The 12579-nt window shown below is 38.2% G+C and overlaps 1 pseudogene across 1 annotated transcript; it reads left to right on the forward strand.

Annotated features, from left to right (window-relative positions):
* The first annotated feature begins 894 nt into the window (after window positions 1-894).
* On the forward strand, window positions 895-8217 carry LOC149110776 (uncharacterized; annotated as a pseudogene). Its single transcript, XR_016207757.1, has 7 exons — window positions 895-1790; window positions 3508-3764; window positions 4101-4215; window positions 4417-4539; window positions 4785-4824; window positions 5380-5515; window positions 6627-8217. The product of XR_016207757.1 is annotated as an uncharacterized LOC149110776 (transcript).
* The last annotated feature ends 4362 nt before the right edge of the window (window positions 8218-12579 follow it).

Below are 12579 nucleotides of genomic sequence, written 5' to 3' on the forward strand. Positions count from 1 at the left end.
CAGTTAGCAAGTTTCATTTATGCAGGCAGCGCAATCTATTGGGGTAAGAACATCCTTCCTGCTGAGTGTGTAAAAGTAACTGTCAAGTGAGATTTTCGCTCTCCCAAAAATTGCTCATTGTTTGTGGAAGTGTAAGACATTGATTTTTTTTCATTGAGTATTTTTTTTTTGGCGATGTCCTTGTTGCCGTTGCTATGTTTTTTCCTTACTTACAAAGTCAAGTTGAGAACGATTGCACAGTTCATCAGTTATGTTCGTCTGTTTCATGAATCTTCCAGACACATAAAGTCTGACATTTTAGGTGTCTTATCTATCTATTTACCTACATGTATAATACATTTCTAATGAATTATTCTTCTCCCTAGGTAAAAACCTTTAGTTATAGACATTTTAAGCTATCGGTTTCTCAGTTTGAATTAAATTTGAAATCATTCCGTTAAATACATGCATTATTTGAAGCGACCCCTTGCTCGGAAATGCTCAAAATTTATACATGTATCCTGTACCCAGAAAGACTTCAAAGGCTATGTTGAAGCATAAACTAATGACTAAAGTTTCCTGCCGTGATACAGTGTTATCTGACAGCATGTAAATTCAGACTACTGATTCGCGGATAAGAATTCGATAAAATTTAGCTATCTAAGTAATTCACGGACACTACTCCTGTGAACGGGTACGAGCGGAGTTGCTTCGATCTTTCCGAGATGAAAAATATCGAAATAACTCTCATCACAGTTTAATTGAACATGGGCTCCTGAAAGATGATCAAAACTTAAAGCAAAGGTTAATAATTTATGTGTCTTCATTCAGTCGTAAACCGTGGCGTATTTGTCACTGAAATTCTGTGTTTTGGTTGTTTCTATTTTATCGTAACGAAAGTTACAAAGCTGACGAATTTTCCTTCCGTACCAGACAAAACTTTTAAATCCGCGAGGAACTCTCACTTACGACACCTAATTATTCCTAAACAAATAGAATTATTGTTCCAGAGTAATACCTGGTTTCTTACCTTTAATTTGACATGCGGTGTTTACCATTCAAAGCTGTTATTACCTAAAATCCTATACCTCGTCCGTTAATCGCATAAAGGGCATGCCTCTTGTATTTATTTCGTTTTTTTAATGTTTCATGCAAAATACATCATTCAAAGCATGACGAATCTTATTAGTAGATTCTCTCTCTTTTTTTTCCTTTTTTTTTAAATAAAGTTTATTTAAAAAAAACTATTAAATAAATTTTCAATGTGAATGAATTTGAAAAATCGGCATTTCTTCAACATTACTTGTTTTATGGCTGAGACCCAGAACAAACCAAAGAGCCGTTGTTGTGACCTGAGTAGAGATGTATTCATTCACATGTATGACAGATGAACACGAAAACTGCCACCTAATTACACAGCTACAAATTTTTGATGTCATCATTATGGCACGCTGACAGACAAAAAAAAATTGCACAGGGCTGTTAAGTGTTCAGCCAATCAGAAGACGAATTAATTATTTGAATACAACGCACCCACTATGTGTAAACAGTTTTGAATACAACGCACCCACTGTGTGTAAACAGTTTTGAGCTAAAAATTAGAAACAATATTGATTGTATCAGTGATACTTACGAATTGACAAGCTGTTCCTGAGCAAAACCTAAAGACGATTCAAAGAATCTTTTATCATAATCAGTGGTTGTAGAACTTCTACCCATGGAAGACGGTTTCCAATTTTCAGTGCTGCCGTTGCTGTTTATGTTCACGGCCTGGTCTGTTTGGCCTCGCTGCGTCACGGTGGCGAACCTGGGTGAGTAGGATCTTTCCATTTGCCAAAAAGCAACCAAAAGAGTTTAAATAATTTTTAACACCTTACTTCTTAGTACAAGCGACCCAGCTGTAAACAAAATGGATCTGACAAACTTTTGCTCTGTAAACATCTGTTGTCTATCTTTATAGCAGTCAAGTTTAATGGATAGCAGCTTAAGAAAAACCATTGGGGGGAGGGAGACTGATGTCGGTCATTTTTTCCCCTCAAAATTGGTTACCACTATTATTTGAGGTTTTATCGAAACTGTAAATAATCTTTAAGGCGGACACCTCGACAAAACGGACAACGGACAATTTTAATATTCTTTTGAGAGTCTTTTGAGCGGAAATACAGTAAAATTTTACTAATTAAATATTCTAAACCTGGACGTATGTTTGACATCTCGGTCTTGCAATCGTATTTTATCTATCATATATCTTGATAATTATTCTTTAGAAGGCACACATGTAAAATGTCAACTTTCGAACCTCCAAAAGAAACAAAAATTGGATCGAGAGATTGGAAGTTCGAAAAACAGACCTATACGCTATGCTTTGGGAGCATCTGGGTTATCACAAGCAACCAGAGATATTTTTCATCGAAAAAGTTGGGCTGTAGACTTAGGTCAACAAACAAAGCGCAATTTTAAATTAAGATGTAAGTCTTACCAACAGAAAAGGCCTCGGCAGAGTCAGTAACTCTCAAACTGCCTTTCGATCTATTCTGCAGTAATACTCAGGCCTGAGTTTCCAAGACGCGAATCTAACTGGGAAGGGTTGTACGTGTTACTGAAAATTTAGGGTTCTGGAGGGTTTATGATTTAATGGAAGACAATGGGTGGTTCGAGTTTGAGTTAGGTTGGAGTTATCCAGGGATCGAGAACTCAGGAGTAAACTGTTTGAGTGTTCGAGTGGAGCAAAAAAAGGGCATCAATTCTTATTTCGAGATATCGGGTGGAAGGTTCGAGAATTCAGTATTACGTACACTGCAAATGATTCAGCTTTCCGAGAATTTAAATTAGATAGAACAGTATGTTTAACTGTTCTTGGCGTTGCTTACGTCCTGGAAACCCAAACGATCGCCAATGATAATTGCCAGGTATAACCAGGCAAGGGCGCCTGATGTGTCACATTCAGAGGAAAAAAAAAAAATTGAAATGTATTAAATAAAAACTGTGAAAACAGAACACCGTCCTAAATGGACACATACTGTCCCGGCGATTTTGCTGCGTTGGGTCCAGACGTAAGATTACGTAACTGTGCTAAAATTATCAGCGATTTCTTTGCCCGGACAAGACAAGTTCCTAGAGCAACCTAGAGGGAATAAGTATAAAATTGTTGAATCTGAAACAGGTCTGCCGGTCTCTAACAAGAGAGGACCTAAGAGCACCTATAGATAAAGAGACTAGTTAGCTTCAGTGCACCTAAATAGATTTAGCTTTTTTAGGTTTCCATCAATATGATATGTTTAATTAATGGATATATTTGTTTTCCATTTTAACAGTACAAAAAAGAAGATACGAGAGTGGAGGGAAAAAAATGGCATTCCTTTGAATTTTTCACCACCAACATTGTGGTGAGAGAGAAAAAAAAAAGGAAACAAAGATTACACTGAGTTGCAGCGAAAAGACTGAAATTTTCATTAACTTCCCTTTCATAAACCCAGACGTATAAGTATTTTTAACATTTTGTTCATATTCTTTTACTTCTATCCACAGATCTCTGTCGGCATCTCAAGTTTACCACACCAGTCGATGGATATGCTCTGCATGGCCACGTCATTAAAAATATTTTTTTAAACTTGCGAATGCGTGACTCTTGCAAAGGGCGATGTACCATAGAAAATAACTGTGTGTCAATCAACATTGGTCCACCAATAAACGACAAGGTCTTATGTCAGTTGAGTGACTCCGAACACATTCGACATCCTAATGATCTTAAACCACGTGACGGTTATATGTACAGAGGCACCGAGGTTAGAAAATGAAGACCGCTTACGGTATCGCTATTGTTTGTAAATCATATACAGTTACCTAGTTTGTTAGTTCGTAGGGTGATTGTTTGGTTGTTTAGTTGTTTGGTTAGTTAGTTGGTTGTCAGTCAGTCAGTCAGTCAGTAAGTCAGTCAGTGAGTCGGTCGATCGGTCGGTCGGTCGGTCGTTCGGTCGGTCGGTTGGCCGGTTGGTTGGTTAGTTAATAAGCAAACGTTAACAAACGACGAAACAAACTCAACAAGGATACTATCGATGCTTGATAAGAAAAAAAAAACTGTTACCATTGAGTTTCAACTAACAAATTTCTTTTATCATCAGAATCCATGCTTCAGTAACCCATGTGCTGAAAACTCGACATGCCTGAACGGATTTACCAACAAAAAATACGTCTGTGCCTGCCAGACAGGATACACGGGAGAACATTGTGAAAAAGGTGAGCCCAAAAACGATGCGTGTAATCTAATAATCTAGTAATATATCACTGCACATGATCGATACTGATAAACGCAATAAGTATTATTGGTATCTATAGCCTCATATGAACGTGTGTCTGTCTGGTTTGGTCTCTTTGTGAGAAATTGACTATTCCGAGACTCAAATTTACCTTTCTCTGTTTTACTCGTTTATTACCTAGATATTAATGAATGTGATAACGGCATGAATGATTGTGACGTAAATGCAAATTGCACAAACACCGTTGGATCCTTTACCTGTACCTGCAAGGTGGGATACATTGGAGATGGACGCATATGTTCAGGTATGCCATTTAAACCTTAAAATATTAACAGAGCACCTCATTTATTTGGTTTGTTGGTTGGTTGTTTAGTTTCTCTTCTCAAGCTTCTTGTTTTACGACTTTTCTTGCGGTTTGTATGTCTTGAAACCATTTTTTTAACTACCGAAGTTTTTCCTTTTTAGATTGCTTTTAGTCCTGTTCTCGATTTTATTGAAAAAAAAAGGACCACGTCCTTATAATTACAATATAAGATTTATTTTCCATAGCGTTTGCCCGGTCCTGTAAACAGCTGTTTGACTTGAACTTGTAAGTACTTGGTCTTTATTTTTTATGGGAAAATTTAGTCAGGCTTTGGTCCATGCTCAAAAAAGAAGAAGAAAAAAAAAAAGAATTACAGCGATTACAGAAGAAAACATACAATGCTCGCTGACTATAAAGTATAGTGGTTAGTCAGTAGTTAGCTTACAGACAACTAGGAGCATTGCAAAGTACTCCCTAGTCACGAAATTTGAGAAGATCTTCATGCGCGAGGAAAAAAAATAGTTCTTAGTAAACAAAACACCCAATGCCAGGACCCCACCCGCACTGCCAAGCCACTGAACCCTATTTCAGACCAAAACTGCTCAAAAACCATTCACAACCATAAGCGAGGACTGAGAGTCTTGAAAGTCATGTTTTCTGTAAAGAATAAAATGCATCAAAGGCATCAGAGGTAAAACCAAGGATTCCTTTATAGCCTTCATTTGAATGTATGTAGATGTATACGTTCAGTGATCGAACTGCTCACAAGAATGTAAGCTTTACTTATTATTTCCTTGACGTTTAATTAGTTTTTTAAAATCATCTCTCGTAATTCTTTAGATCCACGGGTAATAAAGCCTACCCACTGCTACTGGGATCATCACTTGAATTTAATGTCTACTGTCACATGACTAATGACCTTGCGGGATGTGGAGGTGGTGGATGGACGCTGGTCATGAAAATTGACGGCGATAAGGTAAAACAACGATACAACAGTCCTCATGTGATGTAATTATAGTACATTTATAATTTGTAACTTGATTGCCATTCCGCCTTTCCCCTCCTTGAGATTTACTTCCATTTTGAACTGGATATACACTCTTTGATACCTAAACTGTCAGTGTTTTTTCCGTTCCAGAAATTGTTTCATCAATTTTTAGTCGACGTCGGCCATTTAGCAATGCCATAAGGGAAATATTTTGTTATTCCGATCAAGCCAAATTTCGCCATTTTTATGGATATTGTCTTTTTTTTTCTTTTTGAGTAAAATTGCAAAATTGTAGTACTTGTTTTCATTTTATCATCATCTAGGATCACTTTTTTTTTTATCATATTACCTTATTTTTTAAATTTCTGAGGAAAGCGTAAAATTTAAACTTCATTTGATGTTAGTGGACGTCATAAGTAACAAAACAAAATTATCTTGTAGAGCAAATTGACGAGTACATATAAGTGGCAAAATAATTTTGATATCTTTGAGGAAGATTCAGACCAACCCCACCCATCAACCATGGTATAGGTACTTTTTTGGGAGGGTAGGGGGGGGGGGGTAGGGAAGTATGGTGATATTGTTTCCACGTCTGAGGGTTTAAACAACCTAAAAAAAAAAAAAGCGGTATAAATTAATGACAACAAGATTAATGCTAAGGAGTAGTCCTGGACCACAGTGGACTTTCCTCCTATACCGTAGGTATTATTAGAGATTTTCCCAGTTCGTTAATTTTACGGAAACCGAGAAAAGCTCCGGCGGTATCTGAGAATTTGGTCGAATGGAGAACATTGGCTTTGCAGTGTAACTTCGTTTCAGTTCCCATTTTATTTCTGGAATAATGTTTGTATCTCGATCTTGTTTACATCAAGAAAATAGTGAATTCAACATAGCAGGTACCAGATGAAGGACTAGGAGATAAACACATTAGGCATTTAGCCTCCGCAATCTTGTAAAAGGAAAATCGGGACAAATAATTTTACAACAGCGTAAACCCTTCTCCTGGGTGTGATACCTTTATACATGCGGGGCTATGAGAGGGCATGTACAGGTGTAAGTTTATATTATACAAGTATTTTATTATTTCTTCGTGGCATAGATGAATTTCCACTACGATTCCATCCTCTGGAGCAACCAGGACACCTTCAACCCTGCAGGAGGACAGACGGGTTTTGACTTACAGGAGACCAAGATACCGACCTACTGGAATACATCCTTCTCCAAGATCTGTCTTGGCATGAAAATCGGCCAGCAAATCAAGTTCATTGTTATCAACAAGCATGCCAACTCTCTGTACTCACTGATTGCTGACGGGCAGTACCATGCCACCTCACTAGGTCGTGACACTTGGAAAGCACTTATTGGTTCGGAAGCATCTTTGCAAAACTATTGTAATATAGAAGGGTTTAACACAATTGGAAGCGACCCCGGACATTCTAAAGCAAGAATAGGTTGGATAAGTAACAATTAAAATGAGTGTTCCTCCTGTGATTCTAGGTTCGGGTTTGGTACTGGAGGTCTCCAAGTTGACGCCAACACGTGTGGCAATGAAGCATCGGTCGGACCAGATAATGGGAACAAGCACATCAAAGCCATTGGATACATCTTGATTCAGTGACATTCGTATCTAACCTATATGTAATACATATAATGCTGTTCCTACCAAGGTTGTTCTGCGGAAGTACAAAGACTTACGCGTCAATTTCGAAAGATAGTAGGGGTAAAGGTGGTGTCTTTTTTTTTCATAGAAGTTTAAAAGTGTTTCGAAGGAAGGAGAAACCAAAAACACAAGTGCGATTTCTATTATTTACTTTTTTGTTCATTTTACCTTCTATCAGGCTGAAACACCGAGAACGTCGATTAACTATTGGAGACCTTTTTACGGTTTTGAAGGACATATATATATATATATATATATATATGTTGTTTGCCAACTTGGAGGTTTGTATTGGAAAAAACTGTGCCCGAGGTCTCCAACGAGCGAGTAACTCAGATGCTAGATAAAGAAAGATGTATGAAAACAAAGATTTCTTTCGATATGCTTCATGTTAGTTACCCTTGGGTCACCAATTAAGCTCTCCAATATTATTGTTCCGGTGCAAAATTATGTGCAAAGTTTGAAGTTGTACTACAAAACAATCTCTCAGTCGTTGCAAATTACTTGAAATCAGACTCTTCTACCATAAATTGAATAGCAGAAAGTGTATGCCACAGAAATGCTCTTAAATACATTGTACAGCAACGATCAGAGAGGTAAACTCGACTTACCCATTTTTTACTTAAGATTGTGCAGAAGAGAGAAACACAGTATTACGCACCATTACAGAGCCGGGCTGCAAACAACCAAACAAACTCTCACAACTTCAAAAACTTTCATTTGAATATAATTACCAGTGATTACAATGACTTTCCTTGCCATTTAAAGGCGAACAGAAGTAAACTTGTTGATTAATCATCGATGGAAGTGTGAAAAAAGGTAAACGATTGCCGATTACCGCTAATTCTTTCACAAAAATAGATCAACACGAAGATTCCGCCCGCCATGAGCGGGCCGGATGGGAAAAATTCCACCCTCTCCGGGAACCGGTCTTTATGTAATCAAAATGGATTCATGTAAACAGAGCAAATACAGCTAACATAAACCTACAGTTGTTTATTTTCAAGTTGTTATTTTTATTTTTAGTACCATGACGATTCCATTTAGCTCTCCAAGCTAAACTGTATTAAAAAAAGATAAACTCGGTGACACTATTAGCGCTTTTTGGATATTACTTTACGCTACCAGCCATCGTAGTGTTATTCAATGGGGGACTGCACGAGCTGGGGATCTGGATATTTTAAAATACCAACACATGAAGAGACGTTTGAATGGCAAAGTCTGCGTCTGGCCAAGTCGGGTCCAGAATGTCGGAGCTTATTGGGGCTCCGTGGCACTAAATGACTGGGAGTATTTCTACTATTCTGCTAGTCCATCAAAATATTACTTCCAGCAATAAATTCTCCGGCACTCTACATCTGGGTGGAACGAGGCACTGTGAGAGCAAGTGTCTTGCCCAAGAGCACAACGCAAGAAACCCAACCCCACGACTCTAAACCGGACCGCTAGACCTTTAGTAGCGTGCTACTCATTGGACCACCTCGCCTCCGCGTGAATGGTTGGGTGAAAAATGTTTGCTATACACCCAAATATGGCGGACCACTCGGGACAACCCGCATGAAAGCGAGGCTATTCAGACTTTGTTGATTTGTTTTGACAGTGCTTCCCTAGAAAAGTCTTGCTTCGTCGTCGATTTGCTCTGTTTTATTTCGCTGTGCCCACGAGTTGCCGTGTTTCTGAATGCCACGAGAAGGCCTGGAGGGATAGAAATCTTCCATCGTTCGCCTCCAGTGGATCAATGCGATTCTTTGAGACGAAGGAGTTTGTTCGTTACATTTCAGGTTAGCAGAGCTTAGACTGAAAAATAATTTAAACAACGAGCTAGCTTATGTGGTGTCTGGTGGTGTTCCAACAAGATTTGCATGTCCAGTACCTTCCCCAAGGTAAGGAATTACAAGCTCTTCTTGAAAGACATCCTTTGTCTCAAAAGAAAAAGTTGTTTACGTCCGCGTCCAATCACACGGAATCTCAAGAAACAAATACTACGGTGTAATAACTAAGCGATTGAACGTCAACTGCCCCCGTTGTTGAAGCCAGTTAGAGCATCGAACCAAATGACGACGACTTGGAGCTAAAGCTACATTTTCTAAGATCTTCCAGCCTGAAATGTAACGAAAAAACTTAGACAGTTCCTTCGGCGATCGTGAACTCCTTTCCTTCGTCTGTTTTCCCCTCAGAGGCGAACGGGGAAACTGAAAAAAAAAAAAACACTTTTCTGCTGTGGAAGATTTCACTCCCTTCTGGTGGCATTCAGGAACACAAAAACTCATAGGGAGGACGAAACAGAACAGAGCAGATCGAGGACGAAGCAAGACTTTTTCGGGAAAGCATTGTCGATCAAAACAATAAAACAAAGCCTGACTAGCCTCGCTTTCATGCGACTCGTTCCGGGCGCCGACAGAGTGGTCCGCCGTATTTGCATTCGGTGTATACGCCTATTTTTTCGTGTTGAGCTGGATCCAATTGGAGATGTAGATCGACTAGAACTAGCATACTAAAAAGCCTACGCAGCTTCGCCCTGATAGAAGAAGCAGAGGAACGAATTACTGAAAAAGTCAATAAAGTTATTTGATTTATTATTTGAGTCTATGCACAAAACGTTGCCACACAGCTTGCCAACGCTTAACTCTTGTTTCCGTGGGATAAAACGAACCAGAGTATCGATCGATAGCTCTAAACCTTATTTATTTTCCTTTGAAGTTTAGTTTTATACCCGGCCCATCAGTCTGAAGCCCAAAAAAACCTATCCCGTAAGGTACAGCCTACAGTGGTATTCTTTACCTTCATTTACTTATTCTATCCTATGCTAATTTGTGTCCGTATTCTGAAAGACTTTTAACCCGATTTCTCGGAAATTCATGAATTTGTCAATCCCAGGACAAAGTTGAGTCGTTTCATATTTTTATTCATTGATCTTATCCTAAATACATTCTTTAGATGGGATAACCTGTACTGGGGTTTCGTTGTAGTATAAGACATAACAAATTCGTCCGGTCCTTTTGGTTTAAAAGCCGCTTACAGCGGTTTTCACTGAAAACTGCATAAGTATCACTCGGAAGTATGCATTTTTCACGCACCTTATATTAAGTTTTTTTTTTAGAATATTTCTAATATCGGAAGAAAACATGGTTTGGTTCTTCGAGGAGGCCATGATAAAAGGCTTGACATTTCACTTGATATCGATGGAGTACAGAAAAGAGTAGTAAAATAAAGTTATAACGACCTTTCAAAATATCTCGAAGAGACGCTTTTAATAGGTAAGTGGATAATTTAAGTGGAAAAAGTCAAGGTTTACTTAAGTATATGTGTACTCTACTTGTCGATCTCAGTGGACCGAATTGAGGTAAAACTTGTCGATTTCTCACTCGATGAAAATCTAAATTATTTAACTCGAAAGCCGTTTTCCTTCATTACATTCTTTTTTTTTTTTTTTTTTTTTACAGCTTTCAGGGGTTTATTGTGATCAATCATTTCTGAAGACCGCGCTAAAATTTTTGATCACCCGGCTTTTGTTCGGATACTTTTGTTCTTCCAAATTCCACTTCATTAATTGTGTACTTATTTGAAACTACATGTCTGCTGGATTTTCTTTCCGTGTTTGTTTTTATTCGTTTCTCTGGCAACAAAACGTACTATTAACACAACCGTAATTAAGAAGTTAAGGAAACGTTAGCTTGTTGGTAAAAAAGGCCTACTCTGGGGCCTTAAGTCGCCTAAAGTCGCCTTAAGTCGCTCTAAGTCGCCCAAAGTCGCCTTAAGTTGCTATTGGTTACGCAAGGTTAAAAAGGTTTCAACACACTCAAATTATCCCTGTAGGTTATTAGACTGTCATGTTAGAGTAAACTCCACTCCATCCCTATGGAGGAGGAAGCACGACGGCCCAATGGTTGGTGCAATGGACCCTTATTGGGGATCATTGCATTGTGTTCGTACTCTTATAGTGCCTCTCCTCACCCAGATGTATAAATGGGTACTGGTTACGGAACAGGCAAGGGAGGGGGAGGGGGGACAGGGTGCAGCAGAGGTAACCTCAATAGATGCGCTTTTACTTTTTTTTTTTTTTTTTTTTACATTCATTCCCAATGCGTTAGCTTTTAGAGCCATCTAAAACTCCGCTTAAAGTGCCCTAGTCAGCCACACCTTTGTTTTTGTTTACATACAAGAGTTTGGCTATTATATGTTATTCAGAGCATGTCGAAGCAAAGAAAATCACTGTGAAACTACTAAAGATAAAGGGACATACTTTCAGGAACGCAACTTACAGTAAAGCAATAAGATTTCGCTTCACCATACAATATCAATAACTTTGATGGCATCGAAAATAGCAGAGGCTGACTAGGAACCTTTAAGAAGCCGAGGACCCGACAATTACTGTATTATGCCTCAAAGCCATGGCTGCCTTATGCATAAAAAAACCTAATATTATAATAGTCCTACACCTGAAATAATTTCTACATGTAGACAATACTTAAATAGGAATGACAATCTGATGTATACTCTTTCACAGATGGCTTTTTATTTTCATTAAGTTTTATTTTTTTTCCTTGTGTTTCGTTGTAAAAGAGCTAATAAAAACAATGACACTCTGTGTTGTCATTAGGAAATACATTAAATATGGAAAGATATAAGAAATGACTATACTGCGATAACTTCATTTAAGCTTGTTACTTTTTTTAAGATATTTCTGAATCAAATCTTTCAAAGACCTACAGTGTATAATTAATAAAATAACAACAGTGAGAGATCATTCCAGATCATCAAGATAAAAAGGAAGAAGACAGAAAGTTATTTCTGGGTTAACGCTCAATTATTTCTAGTCACTCATTCATTCTGAGCAGTAAAACTATAGTCATCCAAAGTCAATTGAACCGAACTGAGTCTACACTTTAAATACTTTACTTACCTAATGTAAAAGAGTGACAAAAGTGGGCCATTTCTCCAGCAAAAATCATTATTTGCATTTTATATCCACATTCCACCAACTGTAAACGTTTGAATTTCGTAACTGGGCGAACCAACTTGTAGCATAATGTTTATCTATCCTTTTCGTACATTTGATGAAGCCAGGTATTCACATCATCCTATACACTTTACGTGGACTGCGCTACTGTTACTATCGAAAGCTAAGGTACAGAAAATTCCCTGTGATCAACTCTCAGTAAACATGGCCGCCTGGCCAATGTTTGGAACACGTGTCTTAGTTTGCCCTCGTGTACGCGAGCTCACGCGAACTCACGCGAGTATGATTACTCCGACAAGCGTTTACAAAAAAACAAGAATGAAAACAAATCGCCAAACTAATACTCTCTGAAAGTTGAATACAGTTACTTATTATCGGGTGATTTGAAATAAATCTTCAGTCGGGAACACTTAGCAGGAGAACTCGAATTTTCGT

This window comes from Orbicella faveolata, unplaced genomic scaffold (genome assembly GCF_042242905.1).
Source record: "Orbicella faveolata isolate gen_17 unplaced genomic scaffold, um_ofav_v1 contig_24, whole genome shotgun sequence".
Classification (NCBI taxonomy): Eukaryota; Metazoa; Cnidaria; class Anthozoa; order Scleractinia; family Merulinidae; genus Orbicella; species Orbicella faveolata.